At 52.5% G+C, this 22,281-nt stretch overlaps 1 protein-coding gene and 1 long non-coding RNA gene across 2 annotated transcripts in view; both read right to left on the reverse strand.

The window, feature by feature from the left end:
* LOC129626435 (liprin-alpha-1-like) overlaps positions 1 to 22,281 on the reverse strand; it is a 271,527-nt gene that overhangs the window by 218,184 nt on the left and 31,062 nt on the right. The window lies entirely within an intron of this gene.
* LOC129626438 (uncharacterized) lies at positions 16,608 to 18,023 on the reverse strand. The gene is made up of 3 exons (XR_008701956.1): positions 17,909 to 18,023; positions 17,426 to 17,492; positions 16,608 to 16,711 (listed from the first exon to the last, which is right to left on the reverse strand). It is a non-coding gene; the product is annotated as an uncharacterized LOC129626438 (long non-coding RNA).

The following is a 22,281-nucleotide window of genomic DNA, read 5'->3' on the forward strand; positions in this document are numbered from 1 at the left end:
TTCTGTCAGGAGGGAGGGGAGACGGGAGGGAAGACAGGTGTGGCTCCGGGAGATTCCAGACTTCCATCTCCTGTGCAGCACAGTGTTCCTTGCAAAACCGTCGAGCAGAGCAGCGTGTGACCCCGAGCAGGCTGAGCTGGTGGTTGGCCCTGGCCACTCTGCAGCGTATGGGGTGTCCTGTCCTCGGAGGAAGGCCCTGTCTCCTGGGTTTAGGGACTCCTGCACGTGAAGGCACCCCCCTCTTCCCAGAGACAAGACTGAGCAGAGCCCGGGCGGTCCTGCAGTGCAGGCGGCTCACAGTCAAGGCGGGGCCGCCCTGCCTGCCAGCAGGCCCCTGCTGAGTGAGCTCCTGGCACCTGCAGGCCCAGGCCTTAGTGCTCAGGGCCTGAGCATCTGTGCTGGGCCTTGTTCAGCCCAGAGTCCGGTGACACGCTCACCTCTGCTTTAATGGGAGACACCAATGGTGCTCAGCTCCGAGCTGTGGGTCTGAGGCTTTTCTGCTGTGGGTTGTCTGAGGCGCCTTTAAAAACACTGAGAGCCGTGCAGACAGTGTTCCAGGCAGACCGGTGATTGTGATCCACGGACTTCCCGTGGGAGAGGGAGGTCAGAGCAGGCGTGGGCCGAAGGGGAGGTGGGGTGCCAAGGGGAAAGCAGAGCAGGTGCAGGCCCTGCCCTGGGACCTGAGAGCGGGCTCCAGGGGGACCCTGGACGCCCCAACCCCAGACAGCCGATCCTGTCCTAGTCAGCTCCACACCCTCGCGTCAGCACTGCCTTCCCCACATACAGGAGTTTTCCAGCTGCTGGGGATGAGCCCTGAGTGTCTGCGGAACAGCGGGCGGCCTGTTGCTATTGGAGCCAGGAGGGCAGTGCCCTCCCCGGGGCCCTTTTGCTGTGAAATTGCTGATCTTCCAAATGGACAGGCTTTGGCCCATCTGACAGAGTGAGCTCTCTTTTCTTCTAACAGTGCTGCTCTTTGCCGTGTGTTTCAGCCGACCCCACTTGGGCAGCGCCCCGGACCTCAGGTTCCCTGTGGCGGACCGGCCGGCAGACTCCTTGGGCAACGGGGCGGTGCTGTGGTGCCCCCAGAAAGGCCGGCTGGCAGCGTTGCACGATGAGCCATCCGAGGCAAGGACCCCGCCGCCCCCTTCCCATCCCTGGTGGGCACCTTGTGAGGCACCTGCCCCCTCACACTGTGGTCCTGAGGTGGGTTTGGAACAAAGCGCTGATAGGTCGCTTTACGTCTTCCCATTTTCCTTTTTCTGGCTAAGAGTTTACTTTTAAGGCATGCTTTTTTTCCTTAACCAATTTTAATAATTTGTGGCCTATTGTGAGGCCCAGCATGGTACTAATTAGCACAGTTTTGAAATCGTCCTACGAGTAAATGGATACACATATCCATCAGCTTATAGTGAGAGGAATTCTCATTGGAAGTTTAAGTGCCTTTATGTTTTCACCTCATTCATGCCATGTATTTGTTCATACATGTCTGTGTTTTGAGCTTCCACATTCAGTGAGCAGTTAGTTTGGGCCAGACATGGTCAGAAGTAGGACTCCAGCAGTGAATTAAAAACCGTGTGTGTTCTTTATCCACTGCTACGTAACGAATCATTGCAAAGCTTAGTGACTTCCCAGGGAGCAGCTCACAGTCCTCAGTGCCTGTGCATTGTAGCAAGCGGGCCTGGTTCAGGGCCTCCTGAGGGCACAGATGCGGGAAGGCACCCCAGGGCTGGATGGCAGGCTTTCAGACTCACCTGGCTGCTGGGGACAGGCCGAGGTCCCTGCCGTGTGGCTTTCCCATGGCCTGGCTTTCCTCGGAACACCCTCTGAGAGCAAGAGTGCGGGGTTTAGCCCGGGGCCCTTCATGCCCTGGTCTCGAGGCCGCACACCTTCACTTATGTTTGCAAGAGTGAGCTGCTAAGTCCTGCCTCGCTCAGGGGCTGAGCAGGAGTTGCCCCTTCTGCCTCTTGAAGGGAGGAGGATGGAAGAATTTGTGGACCCCTTTTTAAACCCGCGCAGCCTGTTGAACAGTAATGAGCAGGGAAAGGAGACCAGAGTGCCTGAGTTGTCCAAGGAGGAGGGGACGATCGTGTGTAAACAGGGTGGCCAGTGAGGTGACACCAGGAGGGTGACCTTGAACCAGAGACCCGGAGGCAGGAAGAGAAGTAGCCACTCGGAGATAGAAAAAGGGTCATGTCAACCAGCGGGGACAAGGGAGAGAGCGGGCCGCATCAGGGAGGAGCCTGGGCTCAGGCCTGAGCAGCTCGAGGCCAGAGCCTGTTTCCTGAGGTGAGGAGGGTTGCCGGGGCGGGGAGCTAAGAGCCGGGCCTCAGCCCTGTTGAGGTGGACGAGCCCATGGGGTGTCCCGGGGACGTGTCAGGAGAACAGCTGAGTGTTCCGGCCTGCATCCGGGAGAGGACTCATTCAGCTCAGGGTGGACTTGGGGTCGTGGGCATACAGATGGCATTTAAAGGCACGAGCATGGTAAAGTCACCAGGCAGGTGCCGGTGGAGAGAGATGGGGTGCAAGGGTAGAGCTGTGGGGCATCCTGCATTCCAAGGTTGAGAAGGGGCGCAAGGGACTGAGGAATAACCGCAGGGAGGGCAGGGCCTGGAGCCCAGGGAGAGACATGCTGGGGGTGGGGGGGTGGCGTGGGGGAGGGCAAGGAAGGGAGGGGGCTTGGTAGCATGGGTTCCTCGAGCCCCCGGGGAGTTGCCCTGCAGGGCGGGGCTCACCGCCTGCTGGCAGAGAAGTGGAGACTGGGCGGGGAGGGGGACCGTAGAGGCCACTCCCAAGGAGCTTTCAGAGACCCGCAGTGGGCGCTGCAGGGAGCCCTGGAGGAGGAATCTGCTGGTTCCCCTTGTGCGATTGGAAGGCGAGAGAAGGGAGAGGACATGCCTACCGGGCTGATGGGGGTGAACCCATAGGCAGCTGGTTCGCTGGAGCAGAGCAGGAATGATGGCAGGTGGTCCTGGAGCCAGCGAACGGGGTAGCCCAGCCCTGGGGCGGGGTCGTGACGAAGACAGGAGGCGAGGGCACTGGCCACAGGGGACAGGGAGCCAGCAAGCCAGCACCTCGAGGCTGCCCCTCAGTTCCTTTGAGGTCATGTCTGGGAAAGAAGGCAGGACCTGGGTGACAGTGTGGCAGGGGGGACGTTTGCAGAGACAAGGGTGTGAGGTGTGAGAGCGGGAGGGCGGCACGGGGCACCGCAGGCACAATCCCATGTGTCTCTGATGACAGAGCCACCCTTGCGGTGCGAGGAGCCATCCCCCAGAACAGCCCGAGGGCCTGTGTCCCGAGAGGAGAGCCGCGGAGGGGCTGGCCCTCCCGTCTCCTGGCTGCCCCTGTTCGCGCCTCTCTGTGGGTGTTCAGACCAGCCTGGGAAACGGAGGACTGGGAGCCTGCGAGGACGGCACACTCTGGTGAACTGGTACCAGTGATGACCGCTGATAGGGACCCAGCGGCTGCCGAGCTGAAGGGTTCTTTTTTCTTATTTTCTTCCAGCCTGGCTGATGGAGGCATGGATGTATTTTTGTAATTTTCGGTTTCTGTCTCTGACTCCATCAGCCCACCCTTGTGAATAACCTCATAGGATTGCCTGCCGTCCATGCTGAGACCTGGGTGTCACCAGGCCATCTAGGAACTGGATTCTCCCCCTGCCTGTTTCTTGAGTCCTGTTCGCTTAAGAGATGGCAGTGTCTCATGAGCATGGCCCATTTATCCACAGTCAGGGCTTCCATGTAAAATTGGGTTCAGTTCCTGATAGACTTGAGCTGCCCTGAATGTCGCTGACAAGACGTGGTCCTCTCATGCCCAGGTGCAGACCCCGAAGGAGCAGGACTGGGAGCGCACGCAGCAAGCCAGCATGCTGGCCGATGTGGCCCAGGCGTTTGAGAGTGACGAGGGCGTGTCTGACGACGAGGGCGACAGGGTCACCCTCTTCAGCTTGGCCACTCAGCTGTCGCCCAGCAGGCAGGCCAATGCCAAGACTCTGACCGTGATGATGCAGGAGCAGCTGGACGCCATCAACGAAGAGATCCGGTGGGTGATCCTGAACTCAGGTCCCCAGAAACTCGGTTTCTCTGAGGAGCTGTCTTCTCCTAGGGATGTCTGAGTGTTCCATAGTAAGAAACCTGACCTCAGGTCTGCTTCAAGAATTTTCAGTTTTGAGATGGCCCTTGATTACAGAGCTCGGGCAGCCGGGGCGTTCTGTCCACGGTGTGGTGTCAGCGCTCTGTGGGGGCGGGGGGGGGGGCGGCGTTGTGGGGTGTCCCCCCTCAGCTCTGAGCCCCAAGGTGGGTGAGGTGCCGAGGCGGTGTCCCCTGCGGCCCGTGGACCCTCCTGTGTCCCTCAGAGCCCCCCACGTTTTGGTGAAAAGCCACCTGGTGAAAGCTGGGGTTTTGGGGTTGGCAAATTCCCACTCAGATCTGCCTTTTCCTTTTTAACTTAATGTAGTATGAAGATTGGCTTGTTGTAAGACAGTGGTCCAAGGACATGTGTTTGAGTTTTTCTCATCTCATCAGTATATTTAAGATGTTTTCTTTAGACACCATCTTGGCAGGTATAACAATTTTCAAAACAGGATAGAATCCAAAGGCCTGCCTCGTGGTGAGCAGGGGGCCTTGGGTCTGGGTGCAGCCAGGTGGCTGGGGGCCCCGAGGCCTGCCTGGTGCCACACCTGCCCAGCTATGCCCGTGTCCCGAGTCCACGTTCAGATGGCCGCAGGCCGGTGACCCTGCACAGGACCAGGCAGAGCTGCTGCTCAGACTGGTCTCATCACGTCAGCCCAGGCCGAGGTGCCCGTTCCTGTCGGCCGAGCGCGGGGCTCCGGGGGAGAGGCAGGGGGTGAACGGGACAACCAGCAAACGCAGGTGGTGTCACCTGCCCATTTCACGCCAAGACAGACAGCTTTGTGGGCCGTGTTTGAGCACAGACGAGCTCAGAAAGATGGTCTTTCTGCGTCCCTGCAGGAAATATGGAACGGTTATAGATTAATATTTTTATTTTTACAGCAAGTTTTCAGGTAAAAGTGATTTTTCCTTATGCGACAAGTTGACTTGATGTAAACGGTCAATTCTGTCCATCAACTTGTTATCAACAGTGAAAAACTTTCCAGATGTATGAGTTGAAGTGAAGCTGGAGAGTTTACTTCCTGTAAGAATCTTGTATTTTAATTTGAAAATCATTGTATTTGCATAATCGTATATTTAAACTGCTATATAAAAACATCCACCACACATTAGGGGAGAAGAGCAGAAACTGTGAATTCTAGGTTAATGCAGCACATTGACATGAATCCAGAAACTCACACAAAGCTGGTGGAGAACTTCATCAAGTGATGCGTTTGTATGTATACAACCTTAAAAAAAAAAAAAAATGATCAACTCAGCACTTCATCTGGTCTGGAGACTTGTGTTTAGAAACTGCAGCTTGTTTGTGAATTGCTGTTTTGATTATACAGAGTTCCTGATTCCCAGTGGAAAAGACTTGAGGCACTGACGTGCATCTCTGCCCTGAGAGCAGGGGAGGTAAGGGTTGTCAACTTGAGGTATCTCTTCACAGGAAAGAGAGTTGCCACCGGGGCCCCTTCAGAATGTTAGAGTAAATAAGTGAAATCAAGCGTGGATGGTCAGGGCCAGTTTGTAAGACTCAAGGCTAAGTTATTCTAAGTTTGAGAATATTCCAAAGAGGAAAGGTAGAACCTTTTGTCTGAGATGTTAATTGAGCAACTGTTTCTGGAATTTGCTAATCATGACACAGAATGCCAGCCCAAATTTATTGTCCAGACAGGTTCCTCTGCTGACAGAGGCAGGTGACGCATTTTATTCTATTTTAGGTTGATCGAAGAAGAGAAGGAGAACACGGAGCAGCGGGCCGAGGAGACTGAGGGCAGGGAGGGCAGGGGGAGCTTAGGCAGCCTCCGTCGTTTTAAATCAGTGAGCTCCCTCAACCTGCTTCCCACCTCCTCGCATGCTGGCTCCTGCCCGCCCCTGCCCAAGCCCAGAAGGAGGCAGCAGAGCCTGGCGCAGGAGGGAGACCAGCTGGGCATCATGACTCTGGTATGTGACTGCCTCCTCCCTGCCGCATCCCTCCCCCAGCATGCTGTTTTTTGTTTGTTTTTTGTTTTTTCTCTTTATACCCAGAAGAAAATCAGGTACATTTGCTACGCTCAGAGGTCTAAAAGTTTTTAAACTGCCTCGTCTTTAATCATTCCACAATGGCACAGCGACAAATTAGTCTTGATATTTGGACCACCACTTAGCACGTCATCATGAACTCAGCCAGAGCCTGCCTCTGTAACGTTGGGCCTGGCCTTGTGCAGGGCACAGCAGCTGCAGGGAAGTTTCTGTTCTCAGGGAGCAGACAGCTTCGTGAAAGTAACCATAGGCAGCTCTCATGGCATGGGAAAGCCGTGCAGCAGATTTTCCACTGGGGATGCCTGGCTACAGGGTGCAGGGCATGCGGTGGGAACAAAACCAAGAATCTACATTGGTCTGCTTACTGATGGACCTGGCCATGCGCTCAGGCCAGCTCTGCGTGTGAAACCAGGTTAAAAGCCCAGGGCCCAGGGCCCCAGGGAAGACGTCGGGCTGCCTCACTTTTCCGAGTCTAAAACTGGGATGACGACCTAGGGCTTTTGGTGACAGAGTGTGTGGCTCTAAAGCACATGTTCCAGCTTTCTTGCGTGTTTAGCTTAGGTGTTGTGAGTGCATTGCTGTTCACCCCATGAAATCACGTGTACAACATCCTGCTTTGTAACTGGACTTGTATTGTCTCTGTTTTCTGTTACCACCCATTGCATGTTAGCTGCATTGTTAGTCAGCTTATAATTAAATTAACCGCGAATCATTTTAGCGGCCTGTGAAGTGGTAACTAGTCCATTTTGTGGTCTTTTGACACACTGTTTTTATAATTTGCATCATTGGCTAATTAGTTGATATTTAAAATTCTTTGACGATTTCTCTGTGGTTTCATGCTTGATTTCTTTCCGAATATTTGGAAAAGAACAGTTCTGCATGTTTTCCTTGCTGTTGGAGTTCTCTGACAGTGTGTCTGCTTTCATCATTGGTTTTGATTCCCTCTCTCATCCTGTTGTCTGCTTAGTCGTCATGAATCCAGATCCCCCCCCAGCCCTCGAGGCTGTAGTTTACCCATCCATCTCCCCTCCCCCGTCCCCTCACTTGCTCTGGTCATAGCCGTGCTGTGGTCCACAGCGTGTGTCCCCTTAGTCAGGTTTGTGCTTTGTCTTCATGTCTCATTAAATGGTGTTTTTCCCCCATAGCAGTAAGTTGAATTGGTGTATCACTATGCAGTTACAGGAGAAGGCAATGGCAACCCACTCCAGTACTCTTGCCTGGAAAATCCCATGGACGGAGGAACCTGGTAGGCTGCAGTCCATGGGGTCGCACAGAGTCGGACACGACTGAAGCGACTTAGCAGCAGCAGCATGCAGTTATGAGCATAATGTATGTAGATGGATCCTAAACTACATATCATGTATAATTCATAAATGAGATTGTGCTTACATAAAGAAATGACCCTCTTAAGTGTAGACTTAGTAGAGTTTTAGATATGCAGATAACATCACCCTTAAGGCAGAAAGGGAGAGGAACTAGAAAGCCTCTTGATGAAAGTGAAAGAGGAGAGTGAAAAAGTTGGCTGAAAGCTCACCATTCAGAAAACTAAGATCATGGTATCTGGTCCCATCACTTCATAGGAAATAGATGGGGAAACAGTGTCAGACTCTATTTTGGGGGGCTCCAAAATCACTGCAGATGGTGACTGCAGCCATGAAATTAAAAGGCGCTTACTCCTTGGAAGCAAAGTTATGACCAACATAGATAGCGTATTCAAAAACAGAGACATTACTTTGCCAACAAAGGTCCATCTAGTCAAGGCTATGGTTCTTCCAGTTGTCATGTATGGATATGAAAGTTGGACTGTGAAGAAAGCTGAGCATCAAAGAATTGATGCTTTTGAGCTGTGGTGTTGGAGAAGACTCTTGAGAGTGAGTCCCTTGGACTGCAAGGAGATGCAACCAGTCCATTCTAAAGGAGATCAGTCCTGGGTGTTGATTGGAAGGACCGATGCTAAAGCTGAAACTCCAGCACTTTGGCCACCTCAAGTGAAGAGTTGACTTATTGGAAAAGACTCTGATGCTGGGAGGAATTAGGGGCAGGAGGAGAAGGGGACGACAGAGGATGAGATGGCTGGATGGCATCACCAACTCAATGGACATGAGTTTGGGTGAACGCCAAGAGTTGGTGATGGACAGGGGGTCCTGGCATGCTGCGATTCATGGGGTCACAAAGAGTCGGACACGACTGAGCGACTGAACTGAACTGAACTGACACAGTATCCTTTCTGTGTTGGTGCTTGTATTTAAGACTGTAAATCGCATCAGCTTTTGCACAGTTAATGTCTCTATTAGACTCGTTAAAAAAGTATCTTCTATGGTTAATAAAATGTAAAGACTGCACCTGCTATTGTGCTAGCTTTCATTCTTACATATTTTCACAGGGAACTTGCTTTAATGAATTTATTTTGAGAAGTTTTAAATCAAATTCTATGTCAGGATTTTACATGAATGTCCAAGAGGTGGTTAGATTTGTTCAATGTTAAACTAGGTATTATGGTAACTTCCTCATCAGTTAAATTACTAATTTAAAGTATAACATGTTTTTGATTAAGAGAAACTAACTTATAGAGAGATTTGGCTGAGAATAGACACCTGTTAAGGCCCTTTGTTGTACAGAATGCTGTGCTTTAATAAATCATGATGTTGTAATAGAGTGGTATCTTCCTGAGTAATAATTTATAGTGTTTCTCTAGTAAATCTTGAATAGCTTATTTAACTTCTGTGGTCAAAAAAATGTTCTGTTTCCAGTCACATTTCTCTAAATCTTCATGTCACTTACATGTTTGCCATCATTTTTGCTTTACTGTATTTGCCTCTACGGATTCTTGAAATTTTAGCTTCAAAGTCGCAATGAATCTGGTTTCTCTTCATTTCTTTGCATGCATCTATCAGCCTAGTGATTTAAGGAAGCAGCGTCGAAAGGTAAACTATTGAGTAATTTAGCAGGCCTTTGTTTCTCTGTGAAGTATTGAAGAGTCCTTATCGTTTAACGTGAATGAACACTGTGTGGTTATGTCCTGGTGAATAATTGACAGTTTAATGGAAGTGATGAAACTCACCCACCACTTAAAATGTGCTGATGGTTCTGTTGGAAATTGGTCATTCGTTGGGACAATTGTAACAGTGTGCCTTTCTCCCACTTGTTGGCCTTCTGTTCATCTCATGCTTGTTTATAATAGACATAGTATTATTTATTATTTTTAAAAATTTCTGTACTTATGTTTTTGGCCATGCTGCACAGCTTATGGGATCTTAGTTCCCCAACCAGGGATCAGACCAGTGCCCCGGCAGTGAAAGTGCCAAGTCTTAACCTTTGGACCACCATGGAATTTCCGCTTAGTGTTTTCATATGAGAAATGACTGAATCAGAGCCATAGATGTTAGATTTGCGGGAAGCCAATTTAATGATGGTGGGTAGCAGTGTGCAGGAGACTCTGTGTGCCAGGCACGTGCTTTCTGAGTCTGTCATCTCATCCCCAGGTGAGGTCCAGTCTACTGCTATCCCCATTCAGCAGACATAGACACTGAGGCTTAGGGAGGCCGGGCACCCTGCCCAGGCTCTCACACCCAGCAGCGTGGTGTGGACTGGTCTGATCAGAGCCTGGACACTTAACCGTGGTGCTGTCCAGCCCGCTTTCCTCCAGAGGCTCTCGTGTCCATCACGGCATCCCTGATGGAGGGAGCATCAGGAGGGAGCTCTCTGCCTCTCCCCTCGGGTCACTTGGATGAGCCCCTGTTGTTGGAGTCCAGTGCCCCAAGGGCTGGCCTCCCTTGTCCCTCTCCTGCTCCCAGCCCGCTGGCCGAGCACTCCTGGGCCTTCCCGCAGGACTGGGGTGGCCGTGCTCCAGTTCAGGCGGCTCAGTGCCCAGGAGCCCTTCTGCTGGGCACAGCAGAGCAGCGCCGTCCCCCTGGGGTTGGTGACCTGGGCGTGCCGCTCGCCCGCTCTGTGGCCTGCTTTGCCCTCCTGTTCAGCGAGGACACGGCACTGCCCTTCCTAGCCACATGTGGCACCAGTGGGGCAGCTCCCATCCTGGGGGAGGGCAGCCAGGCTGCAGACCCAGAGGCCTTCCTCAGGAGGAGGCCCGGGGGAAGGGGCTGGCCTGGGCCCTGACTCCGAGGCAGGTGTTTGTCTCCACTGAGTCCATAGTCAACCCAGGTGTGTCACTTCCCTGCTCTGTTGGTTGTTGTTTTCTGATTTTTATAAATGCTTATTTTAACTTGAATTTGAGATTGATCCCTGTTCAGTTCCATGTGGAAAATTTCTAGCCTTTGTAGCCTTCTGTTGTCTGAGGGTTCTTGTCAGAGCTCAGGGGAGGGAGCCCAGTTTATCCAGCTGCTGTTAAATGTGTTCAGCTGTATTTTGCACTAAGTTACTTTGTTGTCACCAAGCTTCTCTGGGGCTGCACGGGATCAGTATTCTTTACAGAATCCCACCAAAAAGGCACAGGTTAGTTGGTTAAAACAACGCACTCATTGTTTATAACAATACATGCCATGCATGTTTCCTAAAACCTCCCCAGGTTTAGCCACACACCAAAATGTATCAGTGAGACCTGTTTGGACCCTGCAGGGTTAATCTGTTCCCACACTGTCTTTCCTTTCCTCACACCCAGGACCAGCGGAAACGCTGGGAGTCCAAGAGAAATCATCTTCTTTTTTTTTTTTTTTTAATTAGTTTATTTTTTAATTGAAAGATAATTGCTTTACAGAATTTTCTTTTCTGTCAAACCTCAACATGAATCAGCCATAGGTATCCATATATCTCCTCCCTTTTGAACCTCCCACCGCTCTAGGGTGATACAAGATCATCTGTTAGTGAAGACCTGGGGGTGCCTTATGGAAACCACTGTGAGCGAATGACACTCGAACGGCCTGTAAGTACTTCAGTGGGTAGTCCCCAGTCTGTATGTTACCGAGAAATACGATCCAGGCACATGGTGTTCGCGTGGAGGGGTTAGGTACCTTTTCTGTGTTTCTCTTGTTGTCATGGGTTCCAGTAACCTGCATCATCACTACAAATGATCTTGGATGGTGGCACAAGCTGTGTCTTTTTCTCCTTCAAACAGAAAGGTCTGGACGGCTTTGCTGAGAGGTTTTGTACTCTAGCTGTGGTGCTTCTGAGCAGCATCTGGCGATGAGCACAGTCCTGTCATCAGGGCAGTTCATGCCATACAGGATCCACGGTGCCAGCATCGCTCTGCTGTCCTGCCCTACAGGGCCATCTGGTCGCTGGATTCCAGGGAGGGCCGAGGCCGGCTGCAGGGAGGCTCCCGTCCGGGGTCTCTGCACTCAGTCAGATGCTCTCGCTGCCCCATAGCCCCACTTTTTTTGAACAAGACAGTCCTTTAAGATGGCATTAAGCTATAACAAGGGTTTTTTTGTACTTGGGGGAAAGCATAGCTAATAGATTTTCAAATAAGTTTCTGGTTATAATGTAAAGCCTGTGTGATTGCCTTTTTCAGAACAGTCTATTGTTAGCCAATTTGACACTTAGCTCACTCCCTCAGCTGCCAGCTTTACGGGAAGAGGTAGAAGATGACAAGACCGCCATCAGATGTGAACCCTCGACCCTCGCCTGGCCGCGGTCCCTTCGGCTGGGCCGCCTGCACACGGGGGCGCTGCGCACAGCCACCCACGAGGACCTCAGGGACGCCCACAAGTAAGCGGCCTGTGTGTGCGTCGTCAGTTTCAGGAGCCCTGCGCCTCTTGTCTTGAAAGAGTTGCAAGGATGATTTTAAAGGAATACCACTGAGTTCGGTGCCTGTGTTTAGTGGTGAACTTCAGGTGCTGGGGAAGAAGAGCTCAGTGACCTCAGTGATTTTAGAAAACGTCCATCTCTACAGATTGACTCCTGTGGGAGCTTTCTTCCCGCTCTTGGTAGAGGTCTGCCCGGCCTGGGGCACGTTCCTGACGGTGACGGCCCCGTGCCTCTCGGGTTCGCTCTTGAGGGTCCCTCCCTTTCCTGCAGGGGTCTCCTCTCAGGAGACCCTGTCCCCTCCTGTGACTGACACTGTCCTCATTCAGACCACCACTTGCTGAGCTCCTGTCCTGAGCCAGGCAGCACTCGATGGAGGGCACATGTGGTCACCTGACCAGCGGCCCTGCACGGTGACCGTCGCTCTCCTGCCACGGCCGGGGATGGTTACCCTGTGGGAGGCGGGGGGATCTACCCAGAGCAGGGGAGCTCGTCTTCTCCTGGAGCGTCGTCACCTGCCGAGCAGCGACCCTAAGGGAGGGTCAGAGCGCCCTCTGCACCAGCTGGCCTGGAGTCAAGCCCTCCTCGCTGGAGAGCTCGAGGCAGAGAATCTCAGCTTCCCAGTGCGGTTGTCTGACGCCGGGAGCCTGCATTGCTTGTGTGGAGTGTGGTTGGTGAAGGAGACTCCAACTGTCAGCTGCGAGGTTGAGGCACGGGTGTTGCTGGGTGCCCATTTCTATCAGTAGCTCTTGTGGAGGGGTGTGTGTTTGCACAAGGGTGCCAGTTAAAGGTCGTTTTCTCTCCCCGAAGCTCCACAGGCTCTCAGGACAGCCCCGGGAACAACCCCAGCAGCAGCACCAGCAGCCAGGGCTCGCTGCACAAAGCCCCAGAGAAGAAGGGCATCAAGTCCTCCATCAGCCGCTTGTTTCGCAAGAAGGAAAAGGGCCGGCCTGAACACCCCAGCAAGGAGGCGTTAGGACCAGGTGGGTGCTTCACCGTTCAGAGGGAGGAGGGCCTGCAGGCATCTCCCTTCTGTGTCTCCCCCGTCGTCCCCACGAGGCTCCTGTCAATCACGCTGGGGGTCCTCCTGGGAGCAGGAGTAGAGGAGGCATCTGTGTTCTCAATGGGTCTGAGATGATCGGCTGAGTTAATGAGTGGATGGTTGGGTGGATGGATGGATGGATTAGTGAGGGGTGGATGGATGAACAGATGGCTGGCTGGATGGGTGGATGAATGGAGCATGGAATGAATAAAGCAGATGATTGTACTCCAGTGCTAGAAACATATTCTACGCAATTGATTGAGTAGGCGCTGGGCAATGATTGTTTCATCCTAACAGTGACATGTGTTTGGAAACGGCCTAAGTGGTCCTCAGTGAGGGGTGAGGTACAATCTGTGGACACCCCACCAGGAACAGCCCGCCCTCCTTCCTGCCACCTTCCCCATCCCCAGGAGCTCATCAGGGGTTCTGCCCATGCCCCCACCCCACCCCACAGCCACACAGGTCCTCCTGGGGTCCCCTCATCACACAGGGTTATCATCAGGCCCCCATATCACTCAGCTTCCTCTCCTTGAGGACAGACAGCATATGTTCCTGCCTCTTCAGCCACAAATTTGTTGAGTCTTGTTTGTGCTGGGTGTGGGATGTACAGGGGTAAGTAAAGCAGATGTGGTCTGGAGCACAGCTAAGTGACAAGAGAGAAAAAGGAGCAGATTATTAAATGCTATCTCTATTATTAGTAAATACAATGCTGAGATGGATGGTGCATTGATTATGTACCAGATGCTGTGTGCGCCTTAGCAAGCAGGTGCTGCCCCCTCCCGATTCACAGAGGAGGACACAGTGACAGTCACGTGGTTAGGGAGCGGTGAGGGCAGGTTCACACCCACCCAGTGGGACCAGGCACTTTGCCGAGCCCCAGCCACCTCTCTCGTGGATGAAACAGGAATGAGATGGCTCTATGGCATGATGGTTCAATGGACATGAGTTGGAGCAAACTCCAGGAGATAGTGAAGGACAGGAAAGCCTGGAGTGCTGCAATCCAAGGAGTGACAAGAGTCGGACACAACTGAGCGACTGAACTAAAACCTGAGTGTGTGCTAACCCGCTTCAGTCGTGTCTGACTCTGCGACCCCAGGGACTGTAGCCCGCTAGCTCCTCTGTCCATGGGATTCTCCAGGCAAGAAGACTGGAGTGGGTTGCCATGCTCTCTTCCAGGGCATCTTCTCAACCCAGGGATCGAACCCACATCTCTCGTTATCTATTGCATTGGCAGGCAGGATCTTTACCCCTAGCGCCACCTGGAAAGCCCCAGTGAATGCTGACAACTAGAAACGCAGAACATAAGGGCCGCTCCTAAGTTAAACTGGAAGAGCAGCAAGCACAGGTTGTAAAGAGGAAAACACACGATGAGCGACAACAGCGAAATATCTGTGCCATTCGGAAGAGGAGCCCGTCAGCCCTTGGAGGGACAGCTGGAACCAGAATGAAAACCGAGGCCATGGTCAGCAGTGCCCACCACACGGCCTGGGTGGCGTGGTGTCACTCACCGGGCTTCCTGCATCCCCAGAGCTGCTGGCAGTAACATCTTTGAGTGCCAGGCCGGGCAGCATCCCCGAGTGAGCTCAGGCATCACCGCTCTCCTTCCAGTGCTGCTCCGGGGCCCTCTGTGGGTGGCCACCCTCATGCCCTGCCCTGCCACTTGCTGGGGCCCGGCTGTCCCCCTGGGATCCTTTCAGCCCTTGAGCTTGGGTGTTCCCAGCCCTCTGCCACACCGGACTGGGACGCAACTCAGGACTTGGGCTTGAGATATCAAGGAGACCGTGAATCTGGAAGGACACCACCCTGGGGCCTGTGAGAGAGCAGGAGAGCAAAGCCCCTACGGGGAGGAAGCAGAGCTGGGGAACGTGCACACAACCTCCACTGCCTCCTGCACAAGTGCCTTTTCTTTGTCTCTCCTTGACCTGAAACAAACGCCAGCTGCTGCTGCTCTGCAGGTGATTCCTAAAGATGCACCTCCTGCCAGAGCTATTGTCCTGCTGCTCTGGGGCTGCCTGAGTGTGCTCAGGGGTACCAGACAAGTTAGGGCTGCCACACCTCATACTGGAGGTGGGGGGCCTGATACTGGGGAAGGGTCGGAGGTGGGGGGAGGGTCTGAGGGTGGGGGAGGGCCTGATGCTGGACTGGGATCTGATGCTGGACTGGGGTCTGATGCTGGACTAGGGTCTGATGCTGAGGGAGGACCTGATGCTGGACTAGGGTGCATCATTCGGGTCCCCGTCAAGGTTGCCCTCGGACACCCCGCCCTGTGACCGATGGCGAGCCTCGACACCTGCACTTTGTTCCCACCCTCAGCCCGCTGCCCACGCCTCAGCAGCAGAGGGGCCCTGTCCCCGCAGATGCTGAAGTGATGGAGCCTCTTGTCTCCGGAGCCAAGGGAATGAACACACCGTTGGGCGCCCTCTAGGGACACCTGTGCTTCCGCCTTCTGGCCTTTCCATTGCATCCGTCCGTTTCTCTTAAGAGAATGTCCGTGTGATGACACGGGCTCCCGTTACCAGCTCTGGTCTGTTCTCAGTGAGAGTACAGCTTACCCTCGGCACTCTTTATTGGCCCTGGGAAATTTTGCTTCAGTACTTGATTGAAAGAAAGCAATAAATAATACTGTGATAAAAATAGTTCAAAAGTAGACTGTACATACTTTGTCACATATTCGGGAAGTTCACAAAAGATTAATAGGAAAATAGAATGATAACAATGAATTGTACAAGTAAATTAAAGGCGGAACCCACATGTAAAGAGACATGCTGTCTCTGTCTACCAAGATACCAGCTGCATAATAAATATCACACTGTGACCTGAACGCATCTCTTGCTGGCTTTTTTAATGTGCTGCTGAAAAAGTAAAGATTACATTTGCTATTTATACAATCCAGAATGGCTATGTCATCACAATCTAAAAATGTACGCCTAGGTCCATTCTTTACACATGTTTACAAACATGTAAAAAGATGATTTACATAAAAATAAGGCCTTTGTCAGAGCTGCACTACCCTGTCTGTCTGGGAAGTGGCACCTTCACTGTCCAGCTCGATGGCTCTGCAGCAGGTGCAGGGCATCGCGATTGGTCCCCAAAGAGTCTCACGGGAGAGGAGGGATCCGGGTCCACAGAGACTAGGTTACAGGAGAGATCTTCATAGTCGTCTTCTAGGCATCCTTTCAGCCCAAATTTCATTAGAAGCTCACATTTAACACCCAGTACTTTTAAATCACTTCACGCTGTGGACAAAAACCATTTCTTGCTAGAAAAAGAACAGTTTAGGCCAGTCGTTAACATCCACCAACAATTGGTTGAAATTAAGTTTGCTTATTTCAGAGTGATTGTTGGAGAGCTTGGTTACATTCTGGAAGGATAATAATGCACACCGTGTCATGATGATTTTATCATCGCAGGAAAACCCCTTCTCTCATGGTTTAACATTGAAAAACAAGAATAATGACAATAAATGCATCATTTACAAAAGCCCTGTGTTTGTTCATAGGATTTATACAGACAAGCACTACAGTACATTCATTTGAAAGACTGAAATCAGGTATCAGAACATGAATGGATCTGAAAGGATATTCATAGCCTGAATATACAAGAAAAAGGAAGTAATTCTATAAATGAAGTCATAAGTTTACATAAATATCAGAAACATTAAATTCTAAAATATTTTTTCTCTATGGTCTTCATGAATTTTTCACTAATTAAAAACCCTGTAATATCTTCGGATCCATGTAACAAGTATTAACAGAGTAAAGATGACATCGAGTTCAAAATGTAGTCTTTGTTGTATACTGGATGCTGTATAAACATCTGGAGAATTCGTGCAGGTAAACTGGAAACAAACACACAGAAAAGTCAGTCCTGGGTTGGCAGCTGGTGCCCCAGCCCCTGCCCCTCCTGACACCCCCACCCCCTACCCCATTTGGGGCTTCAGCTGCTTTGAGAATTCAGAGAAACATGGAGGACCAAGCAGATCAAGGAGAGAACTCTGTGGCTGACTTGATTCTGACATATAGCTAAAAGCTGCTGTTAAAAAAAACCCCTCAAAAGCCCAATCCAGCTTTCTAGCTGAGATGTGAACAGGACAGAGCAGACAGCCTCCTGCCCTCAGAGTTGCTCGAGCAGGGCTGGGCCCCAGGGCCGGACCCACCAGAGGACCACCCAGAGCAGCACCTGCAAGGGAGGGTGGCCCCTTAGTGGCCGCCGAGCCCCAGATGCCGGTGCACCTCCGTGTGAAATGCTGGCCTCTGCACGGAGAGGTCCAGGGCAGGGCAGCCTCGTGAACCCTGACGGTCTGGGCCCTGTTCCCTCCGAGAACGTGCACGCAGGGTGTGGCCGGCAGCACTGCCACTGTGGGAGGGATACCCACGCGTCCCTATGCGAGGGGCCTTGGCCATGCTCTGACCACTCCGGCGGCAGTGGGGCACCAAGGTCACGTTCTCTGCTGTGAGGGTTCTCCCAGGCTAACCTCCGGAGACCCGCTGACCCTCCACTCCCTGGGGCGTGGGCTCCGTGCCCCCGCAGGACCAGGCCGGCCTGTACTCACCCCGAAGCACATCAGGAGCAAGTCCTGACTGTAGCAGAATCCAGCCCCTGCGTTCCCGCCACGCTGCCTGGTCCCATGAGCGTGGGAGGAAGGGTGCAAACACAGAGTGCGGTTAGTCGTGCAATGTCACATGGGGCACGAGGACACACAACGCACACCCGCAGCAGTGCCCACTCCTACTGAGGGTCTGGGGAAACTTGTAGAGGGTGGATGAGCTGGAGAGAGCAAGCCTGGAGGCTGCCACGTGGGGGTCCCTGCCCCCCGGGGTGGGGGGAGGGCGGTCAATGGCACATTTGATAACGTAAACGTGGTCATGGGGACAGATACTCCACATCGGCAGCTGCCAGTCTCTCCTTAGACCTAGGGATTCACAGAGCTCCAGATTCACAGATTCCACATAGTCTATTGTTATTCAATTTTACACTTCCCTCATTCCCTCAGCTGCCAGCTTTACGAGAAAGAGGTACGAGATGACAAGCCCACCATCAAATGGGAGCCCTCGAGATCAGACGAGATCAGGCGCGTTCAGGGTGGTATGGCCGTAGACGGAGGCGGCTGCCGCCGGGCGCCCTAAGAGCCCTGCGCTGCGCCTCCCTTTCGCTCTGACCTGCCGGTCGGGCCAGCCGGCCGCACCTCTCCACGGGGGCGCGCGCTGTACCTGAGCCGAAGGACCCGCGACCAGACTCCGGCCGGCCAATGCCGCCACGCCCCCGAACACCGCCGCCCCGTGGCCAGCAAACGCCTGGCCAGGTTCGGCAGCCCGGAGGGCTTCCAGGACCCCCAGCGGCATGCCGGGCGTGCGTGCGTGCGTGCGGGGCCTGGGGGGTGGGCTGAGGGGCGCGGAGGTCTCGGTGCCCTCCCACCCCGGGCCTCTCCAGGCCCGGCTGCGCTCGGCGAACCGGGCCTCCCCGGATCCCGTTCGCTGCTCAGGGCCGTGCGGCCCAGAGGTGTCTGGCTTTCGGACCCGCCGCCACCCACTCTCCCGCGGCCCGCGGGCCTCTGAGCCTCCTGTGGGCCTAGGCGCAGCCCAGCCAGGGCCCTGAGCGCCCATCCTGCCGGACACCTGCCGGGTGCCCAAACCCACCGGGAGCCACGGAGGCGCAGTCCTCCCGAGCGCCTCAGTCCCGCCCCTTCGCCCTACCGAGCCCCCCCCCCCTTTCCCCCACGCCGCCGGACAAGCACACAACCTTCCTGAGAGAGCAAACGAGCGACAGGCAGTCACACGGACAGACACACAGACAGTCGACAGCCCGCCGTCGCAAGCTCGTCAGCCAGAGCCATAGCACCTGTGAGAGGCTGGGGCCAGAGGAACGGACGGGCCGCCGGGTGTCAGGAGAGACAGAGGCAGAAAGAGATGAAAGTTCAGAGACAGACTCCAAGACTGCGAGAGGGAGATACAGACAGACAGACAGACAGACGCATGCGCACGCGCGTGCACACACACACACACACACACACACAGGGAGGCAGAGACAGATGGAGACACAGAGCGAGTGACAGAGAGACAGCAAACAGGAGACAGGGGAGAGAGGATGGCATCGGATCTGAGACAGACACACTGGCACAGCCCATGACGCACCTCAGAGGAAGGCCACGTGGAAGAAGCAGCTTCCCCAAGGGAGGGGGCGTCAGCCTTGGGCCGGGCCCCGGCTGGACGCGGTGCCCTGGGGCTGGCGGTCACCCGTGGGGACCCCAAGACTTCCTCGAAGCCGAGGTCTCAAAGGTCCCCTTCGGCCTGGCTACCTAAGGCGAGACCCAGCCCCCACCCCCAGGCCAGAGGGTGAGTGTGTGAGAGTGTGTGTGAGTGTGTCGGTGGGTGAGGGTGGGGTCGGGTCGACTTGGGGCCGGGTGGATACCCAGAGTGGAGGGGGAGGGTGTGGAGGCCGGGGGTTGGGAAGCTTGCGTGTCCTCTTGCTGTCTCTCTCTCCCTCTTTCTCCGTCTCCCTTACCTGTGGTTTCTAGCTCTTGACCTGTCTCGGCGGCAGGGTGTGTGTGTGTGTGTGTGTGTGTACCTCCAAACCCAAAGCAACTTTCTATGGAGACATAGTGAAGGGTAAATGCACTCTGACTCATCTGATATATGAGTCTAAAACACTGGACATGTCTGGACTCAAACTTCCAGGGCCGCCTTCCTGCCACCTCTGGCAAGCATTGATGGTGCCACTGTAATCCTCTAAAGGACCGAAAGTCCTGTACAAGTCCAGACATCTGCTCTGTACAGTCTCTTCCTACAGTACAGAAAAGTATAGAACAGAATGACACATTCTTTTTTAATTGTACAGATGAATCAGCTGCTATCTGCTGCCTAGTCAACATGGTCAACATGAGGGAGTCAAGCAAGAGTTCCAAATCTCTTGAATGTGGTCCTTGGAAATACTTCTGCTCTTAGTTGCTCAGTTGTGCCCAACTTTTATGCTACCCATGGACTGTGGCCCGTCAGGCTCCTCTGTCCGTGGCATTTCCCAGTCAAGAATACTGGAGTGGGTTGCCATTTCTTTCTCCAGGGGATCTTCCCGACCCAGGGATCAAACCTGAGTCTCCTGCAGGTGGATGCCTTCCCATCTGAGCCACAACTAATTGCCTACTCAAAATACAAAGAAAAGAGCTAGTGTTCTACTAAGTGGAAAGATGATTTAAGAAACAAAAGCTTTCCTTTGTTGGTATATTTGAATCTTCATTTAGTTTTATTTTATTTTTACGATTAAGGCTACTTGAATTCACCGAAAAAAAAAAAAAAGGCTACTTTAACAAGGCAATGGAGAAACCCCAGAGTTGAAAGGCAATTGACTTTTTAAAAGAAACATGTGGCAGGTGAAACTTTCTTCATTTTTTAGAGTTGGTTCAATGCAAAATCTTTATTCGACAAATATGACTCTTGTGAACTTTATTTCAAATCTCCACGATGAATCACTAAGGCATCAAGGAAGAAAGGAGTAGAGGTGGAGAAAAAAAGAGCAACCTTTCCCCTTGGCTCCATCTCAACCAGCTGCTTAGTTCCTTCATCTCATGGACTATGATCTGGGATAATCTTGTTTGTCTGATTTTTGTTTGGGGACCGTTTCTAGTCACAGGGCTAGAAACAGTGGAGGGGGTAAGCCCTTCTTTCCATTCCACATCAGACCCAGTGGGCAGTCCAGGCCCTGCCCACTGCATTGAGTCTGTAGCAACAGAATCACCAGTGATGTTGGTTAACAATGCATGTTCCTGGAATCCACTCCATTCGCTACTGACTCTTTGAGGTGGTGGTCTGGAACCTATACCTGGAAACTTTCTTAATGATTCCAAATGACACCAAAGTCTGAGGACTATGGAAGATCTTCACATTTCTGGAAGAGCCACACACCTCCAGAAGGAACCACAAGACTTGCCTGAAATGGTAAAGGTATAAGTATTGGGCTGAAAGTTGGAAGGTCTCCACCTTTGCTATGTAAGTAAAATGATCTTTCTTTGAAATGAAAATGGATAATACTAAAAGTTCACATTGTTCTAGAGCATTAAAAAAAACCCTGAATTATAGAAATATGATGTACGAGTTCCTGGAAAGCAAGAACCTATATTTATTGATATGTCTTCATGCCTTAGATCGTGCCTTGAATATAGTGTGCACATCAACAGAAGAAAGAAAAGAACTGAATCGACAAAGATACAAAGAGATCAAAAGTGCTGAGCCAAGTGAAAAGTTGAGGCTTCACAGAACTTTTCCGTCTTTCACACACTGAATAAATATTGAGCACCTACTATGAGCTAGTAGGCATGCAATATGTTTCTGGAAATAGAATGCGGAGAGAAGAAGAAACACAGTTCCTTCTTTCCCTGCGACTAATCTAATGATAAATAACAGGCAGATCCTTTGAGAACTTCTATAGGAGCCTCTTCCCTCACCAAAAACTGGATGTCAGAGAAGGCTTTTCAGACTAATAATTGAGTTGAGATCCATAGGTTGAACCAACGTAAACCAGGGTTGAGATGCAGGAAGAATTTCAGGCAGGTAAAATAGCATCTTGGAAGGCTACGTGACAAGGGAACCTTAGTACATTCAAGAAATGAAAAATGCCCTATGGGATGGAACCAAAAGAGTGCAGAGGGCATTCCAGTGAAAAGAAATCAGAGAAGAAAGTGGGGACCAAGCAATGAAGGGATTTGGTCATATCTTCACTATGATGGGAAAATACAAGAGCAGTTGGAGCAGGGAGGTGATAGAACTGCATCTGCATTTTAAAAAGGTCATCTTGCTCCACATCAGTCATGATTGGACAGACTCAACTCCAAACTACAACGAGGTACCACTTCACATTAGTCAGAATGATCCTCATGGAAAAGTCTGTAGATAACAAATGCTGGAGAGGATGTGGAGAAAAGGGAACTCGCCTCCACCGTTAGTAGGAATGTGAGTTGGTAGAGCCACTATGGAAAAGAGTATGGAGGTTCCTGAAGGAACTAAACCTAGAAGTACCATATGATTCAGCAGTCCCACTCCCAGGCACATATCCACCAAAAGTATAACTGAACAAGATACATGCACCGTCTGTGCACATATATCTGTGTGTGCACGCAGATGCGCGCGAGCTCGGGCGTTCGCCTGCGAGGATGGGGGGTGGGGGTGGGGCTGGGGGTAGGGCTGGGGCTGGGGCTGGGGCTGGGGCTGGGGCTGGAGCTGGTGCAGCCTCCCGGGGATTGCCTGAGGCACGCCAAGGGAGCCCCAGACGGAGACCCGCGGGACGGTCGTCTGGTTTCCTGGAAGCCAAATGTGGAGGGGCTCGCGGGCCGCGCGGAGGCACCCCAGGTCTGCAGCGGGAGTCGGTGCCCTGGCCACCCACCCCCAGGAGGGGTTGGGGTGCGGGAGCCCAAGAGTTGGG

This window comes from Bubalus kerabau, chromosome 14, assembly GCF_029407905.1.
Source record: "Bubalus kerabau isolate K-KA32 ecotype Philippines breed swamp buffalo chromosome 14, PCC_UOA_SB_1v2, whole genome shotgun sequence".
Classification (NCBI taxonomy): domain Eukaryota; kingdom Metazoa; phylum Chordata; class Mammalia; order Artiodactyla; family Bovidae; genus Bubalus; species Bubalus kerabau.